The sequence below is a fragment of the Siphateles boraxobius genome, unplaced genomic scaffold (assembly GCF_051911475.1).
Source record: "Siphateles boraxobius isolate OS27281-9 unplaced genomic scaffold, OSU_SipBor_1 53, whole genome shotgun sequence".
Taxonomy (NCBI): Eukaryota; Metazoa; Chordata; class Actinopteri; order Cypriniformes; family Leuciscidae; genus Siphateles; species Siphateles boraxobius.
In genome coordinates this window covers 7,086,829-7,104,151 of record NW_027509175.1, presented here as the reverse complement: position 1 = coordinate 7,104,151, position 17,323 = coordinate 7,086,829, and the positions used below count along the sequence as shown (strand labels likewise).

General features: G+C 38.8%; 1 protein-coding gene across 1 annotated transcript in view; it reads right to left on the bottom strand.

Moving 5' to 3' along the window:
- trpc5a (transient receptor potential cation channel, subfamily C, member 5a) overlaps nucleotides 1–15,483 on the bottom strand; it is a 73,068-nt gene extending 57,585 nt beyond the window's left edge. The window contains exon 1 of the mRNA XM_077205223.1: nucleotides 15,303–15,483. The gene's annotated coding sequence lies outside the window, so the exon portion shown is untranslated. The remainder of the gene's footprint in view (nucleotides 1–15,302) is intronic.
- Between the last annotated feature and the right edge of the window lie 1,840 nt (nucleotides 15,484–17,323).

Sequence of the window (17,323 nt, the reverse complement as noted above, 5' to 3'; positions counted from 1 at the left end):
ACTTGTAATTCAATTTTAATACGTTTCTGGGAGTGACTGATGCTTCAAGTCATTTTTCCTAATGGCCACAACATGGTCACAAGCAACAGCTATCACTGTTATTATGTTCAGTCATCATACTGTGGTGCCAATAATTCAGCCAGGCCACAAGGGAAGAGCCATTTGCTATGCTTTTTGTGAAATGCTAACCACACACATGTATACCTCAGGTTTCTAACAAAAGAAGTAGAGCAAATACATTTGTGTTGAAACATGATGGTGTTATCGCACTCTTTTGTCACCCTTGCTTTAGGGGAAGTCCTTTAGAAAAGGAGTGCAGTGATCATTTAAATCATTATTACATTCCTTATTTTATTGATGTTTACATTTGGTGTATCTTTAATGGCATTCTCATACTTATACAGATATTTATAAGTGTCTGTTGATAGAGTGTATGGAAGGATTAATCAGAATCAAAATCATATGCAGTCAACTCTTAAAGCTACATTGAGTAATTGTTTGCACTAGTGGCACCAAATGGAATATTAAAAATGGTTGTTCAGACTAGGGAGATTTTGATTAATATACAAGTTGAAACTTATAAACCCCTTCACTAAAAATATTCTTTCAGATTTATCCATTCATACAAAGACTAAATTAATGAGTTAACAAGGGGCAGGTGGAAACAATAGGTTCCTAACAAAACACACTATAAACTAGGGCTGCATCCGAAATCGCATACTTCCCTACTATATAGTAGGCGAAAAACAGTATGTGACAAAAGAAGTATGTCAGAATTCACAGTACTCATAAAGGAATAGGCAAAAAGTACCTAAATGACCTACTACTACCTACGAGATTCTGAAGTGTACATACAATTTACAATCCCATGACGCCACGGGAGAGGATTTGTGAATGGCAGATGCAATTGATGCTGGTAAGTCACATGATAATGACAACATTGCTAAAGTATGACGTCTGGATTACATTCATACTACACACACTCATACTATACTTTTTTTAGCGGTCTTGGAGTAATTACTTGTTCAAAATAAGTACCTACTGAAGAGAGTATGAAATTTCGGACGCAGCCTGTCCACTAAGGAAGACCATATAAAAAACTGGGAACACAACTTTTCAAATCCACACACTCTAACCACAAGTGTAAATACTGTGTCAGGTGAGTCCCAAAATCATACTGCCTACTCAAATCGATTACTTTTACACTTAGTTGTCAAAACTACTAATTAAACGTACTTGATTGCTATGTGTGGACAAAATTGTGGTTTAGACAGAAGATAATACAGTATTTGTATATATATAAAATGTTAAATGAACATTATTTACACAAAAAAAACCCTGTAAAATATTTTGTAAAGTGGGACTTGCTGGAAGAACCTCTGATTGTGCCTTTCTAGTGTAATTCCTGTGGGTGTAGTTCGCAAAACTTGGCTGTTGGCTCCATGTAAACAGTTTGTTATGAGTAGTTAGGTCACATCTTTCACATGGTATTCCGGATATCTTCACATGGAACTAGATTTACATTTTTAGCTGGCCATGATATTAATTTAAAAATCGAATAGAACTCTCTACATACAGAGTAGGTGAGCAATACTAAACTCTAAACATGTATTGCAGTTCACCCGCTTGCCTGCAAGGCTGCTATTATGGTAATACACTTATCAAAACATTTCTCTTTCAATCATACACACTGAAGGTTGAAATTATTGTTTGGGGTAATCAACAGCGTTTTTACAGATGCGGCCCATAAAGTAAACCCAAATTATCCCTTTAAGGAAACCTAACATGAGTTGCCGTTTTGTTTGGTCAAGAAACAGGACACATATTTCTTTGTTTTGTTTTGTTTTTTTCTCAGTTTAGTGTTATTGGTAAGCAAACCAGTGGAATTCTAAATTTTACAGTTTACCAGCAGTTCATCTCGACTCATTCCAAAGTGTACCGATCAGCAATGAAACATATCCCTCTAATTTCAGAATAAATGGGAAGACTTGAGTAATTACTGTGATTGACTCGGTGATGATGTTGTGTCTTGCTTTGATCTTCTTCTCTGAAGAAGATGAACAGACACACCAGGTGGCGTCTTCCATATGGTCTCGCTTCAGCTGACACCACATATGCACACACACACACACACACACACACACACACACACACACACACACACACACACACACACACACACACACACACACACACACACACACACACACACACACACACGCACACACTTATCAGCACATTCAGACTCATTAGCACCCAATTTACACGTTGCGTTGAATTTTATATTATGGGCTGTAACCAGTGTCTAATAGATGCAGATCCTCTAATCCACTAATAACATAATGTCATGTTATTATAATGTCTGATTTATTTTATTTTTTTACAGGGGAACTACAGTAACTAAATACAGTGACTTAATTTAATAGAATTATTGTAGCTTGTCATGCTGGACTTCTCCAATCATTTAGTCCGCTTAATCTCCACCCCCACCATCGACCTCAAGCTCACATTCAATCTGCAACCATCCAATCAACCACCAATGAATTGCCCTACTTTTTTTTTGATAATCACTTTTACTCAGATGTACGTCACAATATGGAAGAAAATACCTACTTCCGTTACATCGCAACTTAAATTTTTTTATAGAAAGAAAGCCTGTGGTACCTATAATTTGACCAAATAACAAGCTATAACTAAATCCAAGTTCTTTTTCTCAACCTCTCTAAATATCCACACCATGTTAATCCGATGCTGGTGAACACATCAGTGCACTTGCCCCCACTGCAGCTGGTACACCCACACAGCTTTCTGCTACTTAATGCTAATTTTTAGATACTGGATATGCGCATGCACAGGCGAACAGGTCCAGGATCAGTGATGTTTTCTAAATGGATTCTGGTTGCTTTAGGAAAAAACAAAACCATTGTGTTAGAATGCTGCTGGTTAGTCTGAAAAGATTGTAGAGATTGTAAGAACTGAGAAGTGAGAAGCGAGTTGTATATGCTTTCCTATAGAGAATTCCTATGGAATCTATTCCAGCAGAATTTAGATGAAAGCTCTGCTGATAGCCATAGAATTGAAACGTTTTGACATTTACAAAGTTCTATACATCCCCTGTACCTTGCGTTTTTGTAAATTGGCCGATTTGATAGTTCTCTCAGATATCCCAAAAAAACACTGTTTAACACATTTTACAATGCTAAATCCCGTGTTGATTTTAGTAGGTAATAGGTTTAGCTTATGGTGACATTAACTTCACCTTTCATTACACTTTAAAAGCGAACAGTGAAGTTAACTAAATGAAAGTAGTTAATCTCACTCAAATTTTACTGAAATTTCATTGTACTTAATAGAAAAAAGTTATGTGAACTTAATAACTGATTATATGAAGATGAACTTAAAATTTTACTGTAATTTTACTGTTAAAATTTTACTAAGTTGCTGCAGTAGTTCCAACCATGTTTCTCCTTCGTCAGCTCACTGCTACTTAGGTAAGTCAGAAGTGATTCTGACGAATGGGGATTGCTTGCGAGAGCCTATCTACTTCGAGTGAAACTAAACGAGCCAATGCACATTGGCATGCAATAATTGCAACAGCTGCTGTGCATCGCGGCACGAGCATATAATGAGCAACAAGGGCGTCGCACCCTTGTCTTTCCTTTCGGAGCCAGATAGTGAATGCTCTTCCTGTCTCCTGCAAGATCTTCGTGGTGTTTTTCTGAGTTTTTGCAAGGAAGAATCTCTGTTCCTGGTGTTGGTGTGATGGCGCGGACAGTAGTGGTCGCGATCTCTCTGTGTTCCCCATGATAAGAGCTAAACAGCTATTTTCACAGCTTTTGTTGGAGGGTGTGACCAGAGAGAGAGTGCTCACACAGGATTGTCTACCCCCTGTGTGTGTAGCTGCTGCTATCTCCCTGTGCACTTCAGGACCTTGGAGAGCACTTCTAAAAGAGCTTACATGATCTGACCCTGCGTCTTTCTCAAGATGTCATTCAGATCGTGTGTTTCTGGATGCGGCCAATGTTTGACTCCGGCTGACGGGCATGATCGCTGTATCACGTGCTTGGGCTATAGGCATGCTGAAATGGCGCATATGGATGACTCATGTTCCCATTATGGGAACATGACCACCGCAGCTTTACGGTCGAGACTCCTTCACCTCGAAAGAGGTTGAGCCCCTTCCCTGCCCAGCAGAAGAGGCCTGCTTCGGTTAATAGCCTTGGTGACCTGAGGATCAGAGTGAGAGGTAACCTGCCGAGCCAGTCTCCTCGGGCCCCTCACTCCTCCATAACGCTACCCGCAGAGTCTCCAAGAGAGCACGCTGTGCCGTCCGCGGCTGTCCCAGCCGTTTCTTTTGGAGCTCCACCAGATGATCAAATGTCGGTCGCTGCATTGGAGGGTGAGCTAATGTCCTCTGGGGATGACGACTCAGCTGCACTGCAAAACCTTGAATCGGGCCCTCCACAAGCTCCCGTTCAAGATGCTCAAGCAGAAATGCATTTTTGAATGCATCCATCCCCAAGATTGGTTGTCTTTGAAGACGCGTACTTTCATGTCTCGATTCTTTCTTGACACAGACCGTTCCTGCGGTTTGCGTTCGAGGGATGGGCATATCAGAACAAAGTCCTGCCCTTCGGGCTGTCCCTGTTGCCCCGCGTCTTCACAAAAGTCGCGGAGGCAGCCATTGTTCCACTCCGAGAACGTGGCGTTTGATTTCTCAACTATCTCGACGACTGGCTGATTCTGGCTCATGCTCCTCGCGACAGCACTTCCTTGGCCCATTCCCTGAGGAAGGACCTGCTTTCTCAGAGACGGGGCACTCTATGGCACCCGTATCCAGACCTCTGGAAACTCCATGTCTTGTCCCTGGACGGGATGTGGAGGTTCTAGGTGACCTACCCCAGGCAGTGGTAGACACCATCACTTCTGCTAGAGCCCCCTCAATGAGGCGCCTCTATGCTCTGAAGTGGAACCTGTTCGTTGACTGGTGTTCTTCTCACCGGGAAGACCCCCGAAGATGTGCAATCAGAGTCGTCCTTTCTTTCCTGCAAGATGGGTTGGAGCGAAGGCTGTCTCCCTCCACCCTCAAATTGTATGTTGCCGCTATCATCACACATCACAATGCAGTTGAAGGCAAGTCGTTGGGAAAGCATGACCTGATCGTCAGGCTCCTGAGGGGAGCGAGGAGACTGAATCCGCCTCACCCCCTCCTCTATACCCTCTTGGGACCTGTCTCTGGTGCTCAGTGCACTGCAGAGACCTCCCTTTGAACCACTGCAGTCAGCTGAGTTAAAGATCCTGTCATTAAAGACAGTGCTCCTGACTACTCTGGCTTCCATCAAGAGGGTAGGGGACCTGCAAGCATTTTCGGTCGACGATTCGTGCCTAGAATTTGGGCCGGCCAACAGTTCACAATAAAATCTATATCATTCATTTATGTACCAGATAGGGGGAAATTTCATTATTTCACATTCTTTCTTTAGGCTTCTTTTACTTTCATGTGGTTGCTGTATAATGATTTCTAACAATCGATGACCCATAAACTTTACCCTGCTTCTAACCCTGATGAGAAGATAAAGGGAAGGCATGCTTTGGACAGCCTCAGTGACTCCACTACAAAGCACCACTCTGACCGAGCAATTATCTCTGCAGTCTAATCGCAGATGGCTTAATTGTGTAATTAATCTGTGGTTCTCAGTCCTCTAAGGGCTGCTTATCTCTGAGGAATATCATTAGAGTATAAGCTGGGCCAAACATTAGCTGATAAATTACACGTAAAATAAGTGTGCAGGACAATCCCCAGTGATCTATCTGAAGTGGACTGCGCTTCTCTAGTTGGAATGAGAGCCATTCTGGAATGCCTTAACTTAGTGATACTTCCTTCCAAAGCATCTAACAAAATCATTCATTTATTTACTGAAATAATGAACCACACTATCTGAAATAGATTTTATTTTTTTCAGTACCAGAACAGTATGTGAAATATTTTACAAAAGAACAGTAGGTCACTAATCAATGTATCACAATCCTTTATACAAAGTAAATTTTGGTCTGTTTGTGTAAAATGTGGATCATCTGGGTTTCCTAAAACTTGCGAAGTCCATTATAACTTGAGAGTGCATGCAATCATTATGAAAGCACAAGGGAGAAATGCCAAATACTAAGACAGGGTTCCTCAAATCCAGCCCTGGAGGGCCAATTTCCTGCAGAGTTTAAATCAAACCCTGATCAAACACACCTACCAGTAATCTTAGTAACTTTGAAGACTTTGATTAGCTTGTTCAAGTGTGTTTGATTAGGACTGGAACTGAACTCTGCAGGGCAGTGGCCCTCCAGGATGGTATTTGAGGAACCCTGAAATTCATAAGCATTTTTCAAATCATCTTTTGACAAGAAAAAAAATGTTATGCTGATAATGCAAAAAAATGCTAAACAACAACATATTCTTGTGGCTTTTTGAACCCCACTGTAACATTGTCTTGCAGAAATTGCTTTTTGTTTTCCCTGTTTTTAACCTCAGTAAAAAGAAACAAACTGTGCTCTGAGGGGAAATAACTTTAACTTGTACGATCAATGAAAAGCCGCTGACAGGGTCCGAATGGGCACACTGATTAAATCAATACATCGATGAGTATTTTCCAGATTGAATCAGACAGAGAGTATTGATCTCTCAGGAGAATTCTCAAGAGAATCAAACACAGACGCTCATAAGAATTCATTTGGGCTTGGTCCTTTCTCTGGTCCTTTGAGATGAGTAAATTAATTTAAAAATGGCCCTGACACAGCACAGTTGTGTCTTGAGGGCAGTTTCCTTGAATTATGGGAAGCAGGGAGATTAGCACATATAGCTTAGGTCGTAACTAAAGAGGAACAAGCTGGCAGGGGTGGCATGCAACTGGGAAGACATTTACGGGTATTAAAGACATCAGAAATGTAAGCACGGCTACAAAACAACAGCCGACTGCAAAGGATGCCACGTTTATGCCACTGTAATCCAATTAGACTCTTTTCTGTGATGTGTGTTGAGAGAGAGACAGTCTAAACCCGTCTGCAAAGACGAATAAGAAAATGAAAATTAAAACTTCACCTCTATCTGTCTATCTGTCATGCATCTTTATGTACTGTATGTCTGTTTGTCTTACAACCTATTACATAAGGCCTTAATTAACATTAAACTTCAATTTTTTAAAAGCAAAAACAGAGATTTTTTTGATAACCTTCCTTTTTTCTAGCTTCTGTTGTTTTTCTGATGTCGCAATTTATTATCGTGGTCAATATGTCGTGCCCTACAGTTAACATTTAGAGAAAACCTCTGTCATTTTTTCCATTACCCATTCGACAAACCCTAACAAACACTGACAGGCAGACGTAATGAAAATTTAACATATGTCTGAGAGGAAGGAAAATGCTTCCTCCTGTCAGATTCCCCAACAATACAAAGTGACTGCTCGCCTCACCATTATATCTTTTCCTTTTAGCAAACTCAGCCATGTGCTCCAACATTATGTCATAAAGCCATGAGCAAACCTTTGAGGGTTTTTGGGAAATCTTTACATTTTTATGAAGAGCTAAGCTCTGCAATCTCATGTGATCCAAAACAAACTTGCGAAAGAAAGCATGGAAACATCTCCGCCTTGTCTGGTGTAAAGCATTCAAAGACTAAAAGAAGTACTATGCCTGTTCTTCCCAGCATATTTTACATATAAACATGAAAAGCCCAGATCTGCTTCTCCAAATGCTCATCTGACAAGCAGGAAATGGGCTATTTTTTGTATATTACTGTAGCTGCTTTGCATTACATTATCAAATATGATCAAAGATATTCTTTTCTAGCTACATTCCTGGCATATGCTGCCAATCCTGAAATCTGTTGTTTTCTCTCATTAGAGGTATCTATTATTATTATGGAAAAGCTGTTTAATTCAGTAACAACGATAATTACAGGAAAGAATAAGCCACGAGTGAGTTCATCTTGTGAGTCATTTTCAGGGTTAAGAGCTGTGCGCCGTGACATATGGAGACATGTGGCAGTGGTATAGAGCATCGGTGTGAGAGTTTAATATGCCAGGCACGTTGAGTTACTCTCCTCTCCATGAACTTAAACGATACTTCAAAGCCATGCTTTTGTCATGTCTAAAGAATGTGTCATCAATGTGAGATGGGATCAAAGTTTCTGATTTGTGTGTCTGCAGCTCTGTTTCACAACCTAGCGAGCATCTAGAGCAGCATCCTAAAGAGTAAGTAACCTCAAACGTGACCGATCTGGAGCACTCTATCCATGTGCCACACCAATAGCTCGTCTCACAGGAAACGCATGGGAGATTCAACTCACAGGACTCACAGGAGACATTATCAAGAAATTCTAAACATTAAAATCACAAGTATTGGGATTTTTTTTACATAATTTCACAGATTAATTTACCTTGCAGCAAATGTTACTGATATTATACAGCAAAATTTGAAATTAAATTTTTGTTAAACAAAATTTGATTTCAAAATTAAATTAAATTCCAAACACACTAAAGCTTCTCTGGTACTATAATGCATTGAAACAATTGTTTATGACTGGTCGGTAATTTTTAAGCTTTAGATTTTGATTAGACTGTTAATCAAATTTAAATAAATACATAAACAAATAAATATATAAATAAATAAACTAACATTATATAACTGTAAATAAAACACCAATTTATGTTTTCCCAAACGGGCAAAGTGTGTAGGCTATACTTTAGCATGAGGCATTTAAAAAGATCCATTTTAAAATCACACGGACCAATAATTTAAACGTTAGATGTAACAATGCCTCCAAAGCATTTTTGTCATGACCAAAACAGTGTAGTACATTCAGCATTTCCAATAATGGCACACTATTCGTGCTAAAGAGCACTGGCAGTTTCAGTAATGAGCCCTGATTTGATAAACCACGTAAGCAGCTTGTATGAGTCTAGGCTTTGATGGAGGTGACTTCTGCTGGTCTCAAACACTCCAGACAGCATAAGCCACCAGACACCCTGCAAATCTATTAGATTTATTATCTTCTCACTAAGTAAATCTGACCTTCTCCCTTTGTCCGTTTTCTTCCTCTCCCACTCTTTCGCTGTTTTTTTACCAATGTACCTTTTGAAGAATCTATGCTTTGCTTGGTGCTAATAAGTCTGTTTTATCTTCTTCATGTTCTGAATGATCCCACAACGACAAAATAAGCAAGAAGAATCAAGGATAAGAGGTCATCACACATGTTGTTACTCTTTTTCCTTCAAGAAATCTTTTTGAATGCTTTAACATCCTTAAAATCACTTACTCTAAGTACTGTACTACAGGTCCTTCTCAAAAAATTAGCATATTGTGATAAAGTTCATTATTTTCCATAATGTAATGATAAAAATTAAACTTTCATATATTTTAAATTCATTGCACACCAACTGAAATATTTCAGGTCTTTTATTGTTTTAATACTGATGATTTTGGCATACAGCTCATGAAAACCCAAAATTCCTGTCTCAAAAAATTAGCATATCATGAAAAGGGTCTCTAAACGAGCTGTTAACCTAATCATCTGAATCAACTAATTAACTCTAAACACCTGCAAAAGATTCCTGAGGCTTTTAAAAACTCCCAGCCTGTTTCATTACTCAAAACCGCAATCATGGGTAAGACTGCCGACCTGACTGCTGTCCAAAAGGCCATCATTGACACCCTCAAGCAAGAGGGTAAGACACAGAAAGAAATTTCTGAACAAATAGGCTGTTCCCAGAGTGCTGTATCATGGCACCTCAGTGGGAAGTCTGTGGGAAGGAAAAAGTGTGGCAAAAAACGCTGCACAACGAGAAGAGGTGACCGGACCCTGAGGAAGATTGTGGAGAAGGACCGATTCCAGACCTTGGGGGACCTGCGGAAGCAGTGGACTGAGTCAGGAGTAGAAACATCCAGAGCCAACGTGCACAGGCGTGTGCAGGAAATGGGCTACAGGTGCCGCATTCCCCAGGTCAAGCCACTTTTGAACCAGAAACAGCGGCAGAAGCGCCTGACCTGGGCTACAGAGAAGCAGCACTGGACTGTTGCTCAGTGGTCCAAAGTACTTTTTTCGGATGAAAGCAAATTTTGCATGTCATTCGGAAATCAAGGTGCCAGAGTCTGGAGGAAGACTGGGGAGAAGGAAATGCCAAAATGCCTGAAGTCCAGTGTCAAGTACCCACAGTCAGTGATGGTCTGGAGTGCCATGTCAGCTGCTGGTGTTGGTCCACTGTTTTATCAAGGGCAGGGTCAATACAGTTAGCTATCAGGAGATTTTGGAGCACTTCATGCTTCCATCTGCTGAAAAGCTTTATGGAGATGAAGATTTCATTTTTCAGCACGACCAGGCACCTGCTCACAGTACCAAAACCACTGGTAAATGGTTTACTGACCATGGTATTACTGTGCTCAATTGGCCTGCCAACTCTCCTGACCTGAACCCCATAGAGAATCTGTGGGATATTGTGAAGAGAAAGTTGAGAGACGCAAGACCCAACACTCTGGATGAGCTTAAGTCCGCTATCGAAGCATCCTGGGCCTCCATAACACCTCAGCAGTGCCACAGGCTGATTGCCTCCATGCCACACCGCATTGAAGCAGTCATTTCTGCAAAAGGATTCCCGACCAAGTATTGACTATTGAGTGCATAACTGAACATAATTATTTGAAGGTTGACTCTTTTTATTTATTTATTAAAAACACTTCTTTTATTGGTCGGATGAAATATGCTAATTTTCTGAGACAGGAATTTTGGGTTTTCATGAGCTGTATGCCAAAATCATCAGTATTAAAACAATAAAAGACCTGAAATATTTCAGTTGGTGTGCAATGAATCTAAAATATATGAAAGTTTAATTTTTATCATTACAATATGGAAAATAATGAACTTTATCACAATATGCTAATTTTTTGAGAAGGACCTGTATAAGGATGTCATTTTTAAGGAAACATAATATTTTATGAAACTTTCCGATAATTTATTGAACATTATATAATGAGAGATTGCTAAAAGCTTGACGATCCACTGTTTTTGGAGACCTGTGAGCGGGCCAGTAAATACACACCTGTATTTGCTAAGTCCTAAATCTGTTTGTCTTATGTAATGCACCATTAAGCGATGTAATCTTATTAAAGAGACTAGGTCACTCACTTATAATCAAGGGTTTGAAAGGTTGGACCCTGATGGGTCCTGTGCAATTTCATTACAACCATGGAAATGAAAAACTGGGGACAAGGTTAAATTGATCCCTGGAGACATTAGCCCAAATGAACCCTGGCTTATAAACTCAAAAAGTCTCTCATATACCAACAAACTGAATGTTATAAAGTAAAGATTTTTTTATCTTACCTCCTAATAGTGTTGCTTGCACCAATTTCCTTTTTTCCCCCCTGAGCTAACCTTGAGGCAATGTGCATGGACAGTCCAAACCCTGTCTACTTGCCTCCCTTTGGTTTCCACTCAAAACAGCACCTGGAACAAGTTTATAAACCATTGTTCACACTCCTCAGCGCTCAGAGATGGTCAGGTATTAAGGTATCTGCACAGACATCCCATGACTGTACTAAAATATACTAAAATGTGATAAAATATGCCACTGACCCATCTCATCTGACCCTCATATCCAAACCAGCTTTATTTAAAAATGTATGTGTTTTTTTAATTTCTATTCATATTATTATTTTTTTCTTTCTGAACTTAGAAACAGCATGTTCTCACAGATATACATCAGGAATAGTTAACGGGGGAGCAAATGCGTAGTAAACAGAAATTGAATAAATTAAAAAGGGGTGGGGTGGGGAAATGAAAAGAGAACTATGAGCAAAACCTTAAGTCCTTTAATTTAACCACAGAAACTAACCAATAACACGGCAGAATCATATGTATATGATTGTATAAAAAAACGGCGACTGTGGTTGCCTGAAATTTACCGTAAAAAAAATAAGCTAGCAACATTTTTAGGTTTTACAAATTGAACTTGAATTTACAGTAAAAACTAATTTATTCATTAACTGAAATAATGTTCATTTGCCAATCTATTGAAGTACTAATATCTGGTTTGTACCTTTGTAATACACTGACAACCAACAAAAACAGTACGGTGATGAGAAAGTCAAATGATGAATCCAAGCTCATCACAAGGAGCTTTTCCATAAACTGAAAGGATAAATACTAATATAAAGAAGGTGCACAGTGTAATTCACACAAACACTTAACACCACAACATAAAAAAACGCAGTTCTTTTATTTATTTAAAAAACATTCATTTAACATTATATGTAACATGAAACCCTAATGTACATATAACTGATTAGAAAAAACTAAGAAGAAACATAGTTATTTCAACGAAAATACATCAAATGTGAAGTGTTACAGGGAATTTGGGTACTGTCACTTTACGGTTTTCTCTGTATTTTACTGTAAAAATAAATGGTTAGATCTTTTTTTACTTATCATAGCACGGACACGTTCTGTTAACAAATTAACAGATTTTCAAGATAGTATTTTTATAGTCTTTTACCATTAAGCCTGTTTTATGCTGCGTCGAATCGACGGCGTAGACCCCGCAGACCCCTCTGCGTCGCCGCGAACCCCTCCGCCTTAGCTCGACGTGCACCTCCAAAAAATTTTAACTACGCGTCGAGGCGACGCAGACCACAAGGGCTGTGATTGGTCAGATGCACTGCGATGCAACTCGACCTGACGCAGAACCATAAAACGGCCACGACGCCGTAGGAGTGACGGCGTAGCTACGCCGTGGAGTTGACGCAGAAGCATAATGAGGCCTTTACAGTCCTATTCTTGTACTATTCTTGAAATTGGGCTCCATCTTGCCTCAAAAGTGTTTGACTGAAGTCTATGGGAGTAAGTTATTTGTTCCATTCCATAAATCTCTCGGACCTACTGTTCATATGGTTCTGTGCATCATGATTTCTGAACTTAAATGGTCATGAATGCTTCGGAATGCATAGCTAAGGTTGGAAATCACTTTAAAAAAATGTAATTACTTTTTTTACAATTAAAATTAAGTGCTTTCCAGCCTGTCTGTTTTCCTTAGTATTTATGATAATTTAAGTTTAGAAAATTTACTGTAAAGCAGGTATAATGGGGGGGAAAAAAGAAAAAAAATCACAGGATGAATTTTGAGTGTTTTCTTTTGATGATACCAAATTATTAATGATTACTAAAATATGTGCTGAGGGAAAAAAAGCAATAAAAAAAACATGTCAAGTTTCCCACTACTGCACTGACAGCTAACCGGCTATAACATTTTACTACATAATTTCTGAATTAATAATGTCTGTGCAAATGCACCTTTTATGATGCATATCACTTCATTTCCAGCTTCTGTGCCGCAGTGTAAAGTTGACATGCAATAATTCATGCCAAAAAGAATGATCTTTGTTTACATAACCATTACAATCTAAAATGTTGAACTCAAACCAACACTGCTGCACTAAGCTCTTTTAGGAAACTCTTTTAATATGATGGAAGCCAAATATTATTCAAGACACACAATTACAATATAATATAATGATGTTAGACTCTATTAACTAAACAGAACATAAATTTTACAACAACTATCAATTGAATCCTTTGTGACAATTGCCTGTGAAATATTAGCTTCCCCAAATCATTAATGATATGCATTAAAAAAGGCTTCATTTACATCACAGACAAAACTGTTTAGCTCACACCAATTTATTTTCCCTAAGCTCCCTTGAGGCAATGACCATGGACAATCTATTGGGACAAAACCTGTCTACTTCCTAACCTCTGTTTCCACACGTGACAGCACCTGGAACGAGTGTATAAATCTTTGAACACACTCTATAGCCCTCAGAGAGCAGCGCCAGCGAGTATCAATAATTATCCTGCAGAACGTTGTGCCTCGCTACTTTGCAAGTCTTAGATGCATTAATGCATGCAAAAAAAAAAATATATATATATATATATATATATATATAGTTTTTTTTTTTACATAACCATTATAATATGGCATTTTGAATAGATAGGCTACAGACTGATAATCAGTTTGACCAATATTTGTCCCGATAATCATTCTTTTCAAGTTATCAGCCTACGGATATATGATGACACTTGGTTGGTCACTAATATGGAAAATCACCCAACAACAATATTCACTAGAGCAACTAGTTTAATGTATTGTTCAGAAAATTACTTTACTTCTTAAATAACAGCCAGAGAAGTGAGAATTGTGTAGTTTAATATTCAGACAGCCCGAAACCATCTAGATCACAAATCAACTTTGAATAAATCATGGAAATAATAATAATACATTATTCAGAAGGCATATCATTTTTTGTTGTTGTATAATGATAATTATGTGTCAAAGCAGGAAAAATAATAATAGTTGAAAATCTGTAATGCATGTCGGTATATTGGACACATCAAAAATAATCTGTATTGGAATCGTCAATAAAAAAGAAATATCGTGCGATCTCGAAGTTGAACTCAGACCAACACTGCAGCATTAAGCATCCATGCAGTAATCAGGATCGTTTTTTTTTTTTTTTTTTTTGCTCATAAATGGCACGAGAAATAAAATTCGTGGTATAGATACGCACTTTCATGAGATTGTGTTGAATGAATTGGTCTCAGATGGCTTTCAAATCTCAAAAAGCTTCCCAATTGGTTAAAATCTGCATGAAAACGCTTAATTTACTGTAATGTATACTTTGCAGACCAGGTTTCCGTTGCCAGTTGTGCGATGTCCATTTTTGTTGATCAAGCGCACGCACTGACACCTGCATATGCAGGTACGAAGGCGCTTGTGCGCTTTCACTTTTGCGGCCCATCAAATGATGCTCGACAAAAGACGCTTTAGAACTTCAATGCGAATGCAACCCCCGTATCGCTTACCTGATGCGTCTTACTGTGTGGATATTCAATCGCACCTCGTATTAAACAAGGGGTCTCTAAGGAGGGTGTTCCGTGGTCCTCTTATGTGGCAGCTGAGTCTGGAATACTATTTATCTATGGCGTCCTCACAAGATCCTCATATTCCCCATTTAGAGCAAGTGGAACGCGTGCGGTGAATGTACAAGCCTTTTTTCTTTCCTCTATTTTCCTTTCTCACTCTCTCACACATGCATTCACACGCATAGCACACACGCCCCAGTGGGCTCTCCACGCGTAAACGCCATGAGGAGCATCCCTGACTCCAATGCGCATTTCATCGCTCCTGGTTTTGGTGTATTCAAACCAGCGCAGTTCTTACGGTACAGAAATATTAAGGTTTAGCCAACAGAAACGCTGTTTAACTCACATTGCCGACGGACGCTAGAAACAGGTGGTTTTGCAAATCTCCGACGTCTTCTTCCAAAAGTGTGGAGCAAGAAATATTTCAAAAAAACAAGTGCGTCTCGCGCTCGTATGGCGGCATCTTGTCTTCATATTGGGCTTCGCGGCAGCAGCAGAGATTCCAGCGTTCGCGCGCTGCGGTTGTCATGGTGTCAGACTGAGGGATGCTGCCGTGGCGCTTGATTCGTGACATCACACGACACAACCGTTAGAATTGCTACAAGTTTTCTTTTATTGGTTAACAACACTTACTGGATTTCCCTTCTTATAATTTAACTCTTAAATGTTGGAGATATAGATGAGTTTACTGCAATATTAAACCTTCTAAAAATGGGAATGATTCTGTTAGAGGAATAGAACATCTTATGAAAATTCCGTAATTTTTTCAGCCGTCATTCCAAATTCCTATGCATTTTCTTCTGTAGAATACAAAAGGAGATGTTCTGAAGAATGTTTTTGCGGTCTTTTTTTCTCCATTCCGCAAAAGCATATCGTGTATTACCAGTCAAATGAACACCAAAAAAAAAAAAAACTGTTTACAGTATGTTCCATGACAATTAAAGCCATACACTAAAAAAGGGATATGATTAGACAATACATACTCTAAAACACTACACGTTAACAAGTTATCATATAAAACATTTTAAAGAACAGCAAATGTAAATTTACGCTACTGTAAAATAATGTAGCTATTATTTAAATCGCTATGATTTGGAATTGCAGGAATTGTTCACACAAAATTTAAAAATCTGTGATCACTTTAAATTAGGGTCTATGTCTCTATTTCTCTTCTATTAATATGCAAATTAGCCCACTCACTCACACCAGCTCAGAGATCCACTTGTTGATGTTGATGTAATTGGTTACAAGGAAGTTTGTGACGTCAGAAACAACGATTTCAAACCGCGTTTTTGAGACTGTTTTTGGTTCAAAAAAAATCTCTATTTTGTCATTCACTCAAAATTCTGCTGTAGTTATAAGATCTGCAAAATCAAACGTGCTGATTGTTCAGCATCAAACACTCAACACTAAGCACCAAAATGGCAACTGATCACCCTGTATAAATATGTGGATGAATACCAATAAGGCTGCCGTCAACAAATAAGGTTTACTGCTAAATATCTCTTCACTTTGACTTGCCTGTAATTGGGAGCGGAATCAGAGAAGTAACCGTTCTCACTCTCCAATGGTTGTTTCAGTGATGTGTTTGGATAAAGCTTTGGAAATTTATGTCCCTGGGCATTGACTGGTGGTTCTTCTAGCTGCCTCGAGGCATATGTGATTCACAATAGTTGTTTTGCCCTTATTAGCTAAAGACACAAGAGAAACATTACAGAGTCCCGTTTTGATCTTACACTCATCACCTTTAAATAATCATTAAATACACACCTCCTCTCTGCTCAATCCACCATCAAAGGAAGGTTTCCCTCATCTTGTCAGATGAATCTCTGTCCCCATCATATAATCTACATCTTTCTCTTGAATTCACATCTCACTTTAAAGTCTTGAAAACACAATGCTCCAAATGCTTTTTTCCATGTTGAGATCTCCAAAGAACCTTTTAGTGAAAGTTCTTTAAAAAAAAACATGTTTTTCTTGTGAACATTTTAATAATCTAAAGAACCCTTTTCCACCATAAAGAGTAAATCCCTGGATGTCAACGGGTTGGTTGATTATGATTTCAATTTTAGTTAGTGTGTAATGTTGCTGTTTGAGCATAAACAACATCTGCAAAGTTACGACGCCTAAAGTTCAAAGCAAAGGGAGATATTTTCTTTTACAGAAATTGCTTTTTAAGGACTAAGTTACAAGAAACGGCTGGTATGCTAATCGATTACTTAAAGATAGTTAACTTCATATCAGATTAGCTACATACATTCATCAACTAACCATTCAAAAATGTCCTGTTGCTTCTTGAGTCTCTCCATCTTTGTCCGGTTTGAATATAAAAGGCTAAAGTTTTTGAAAATTTTAGTGCGTGTCAGT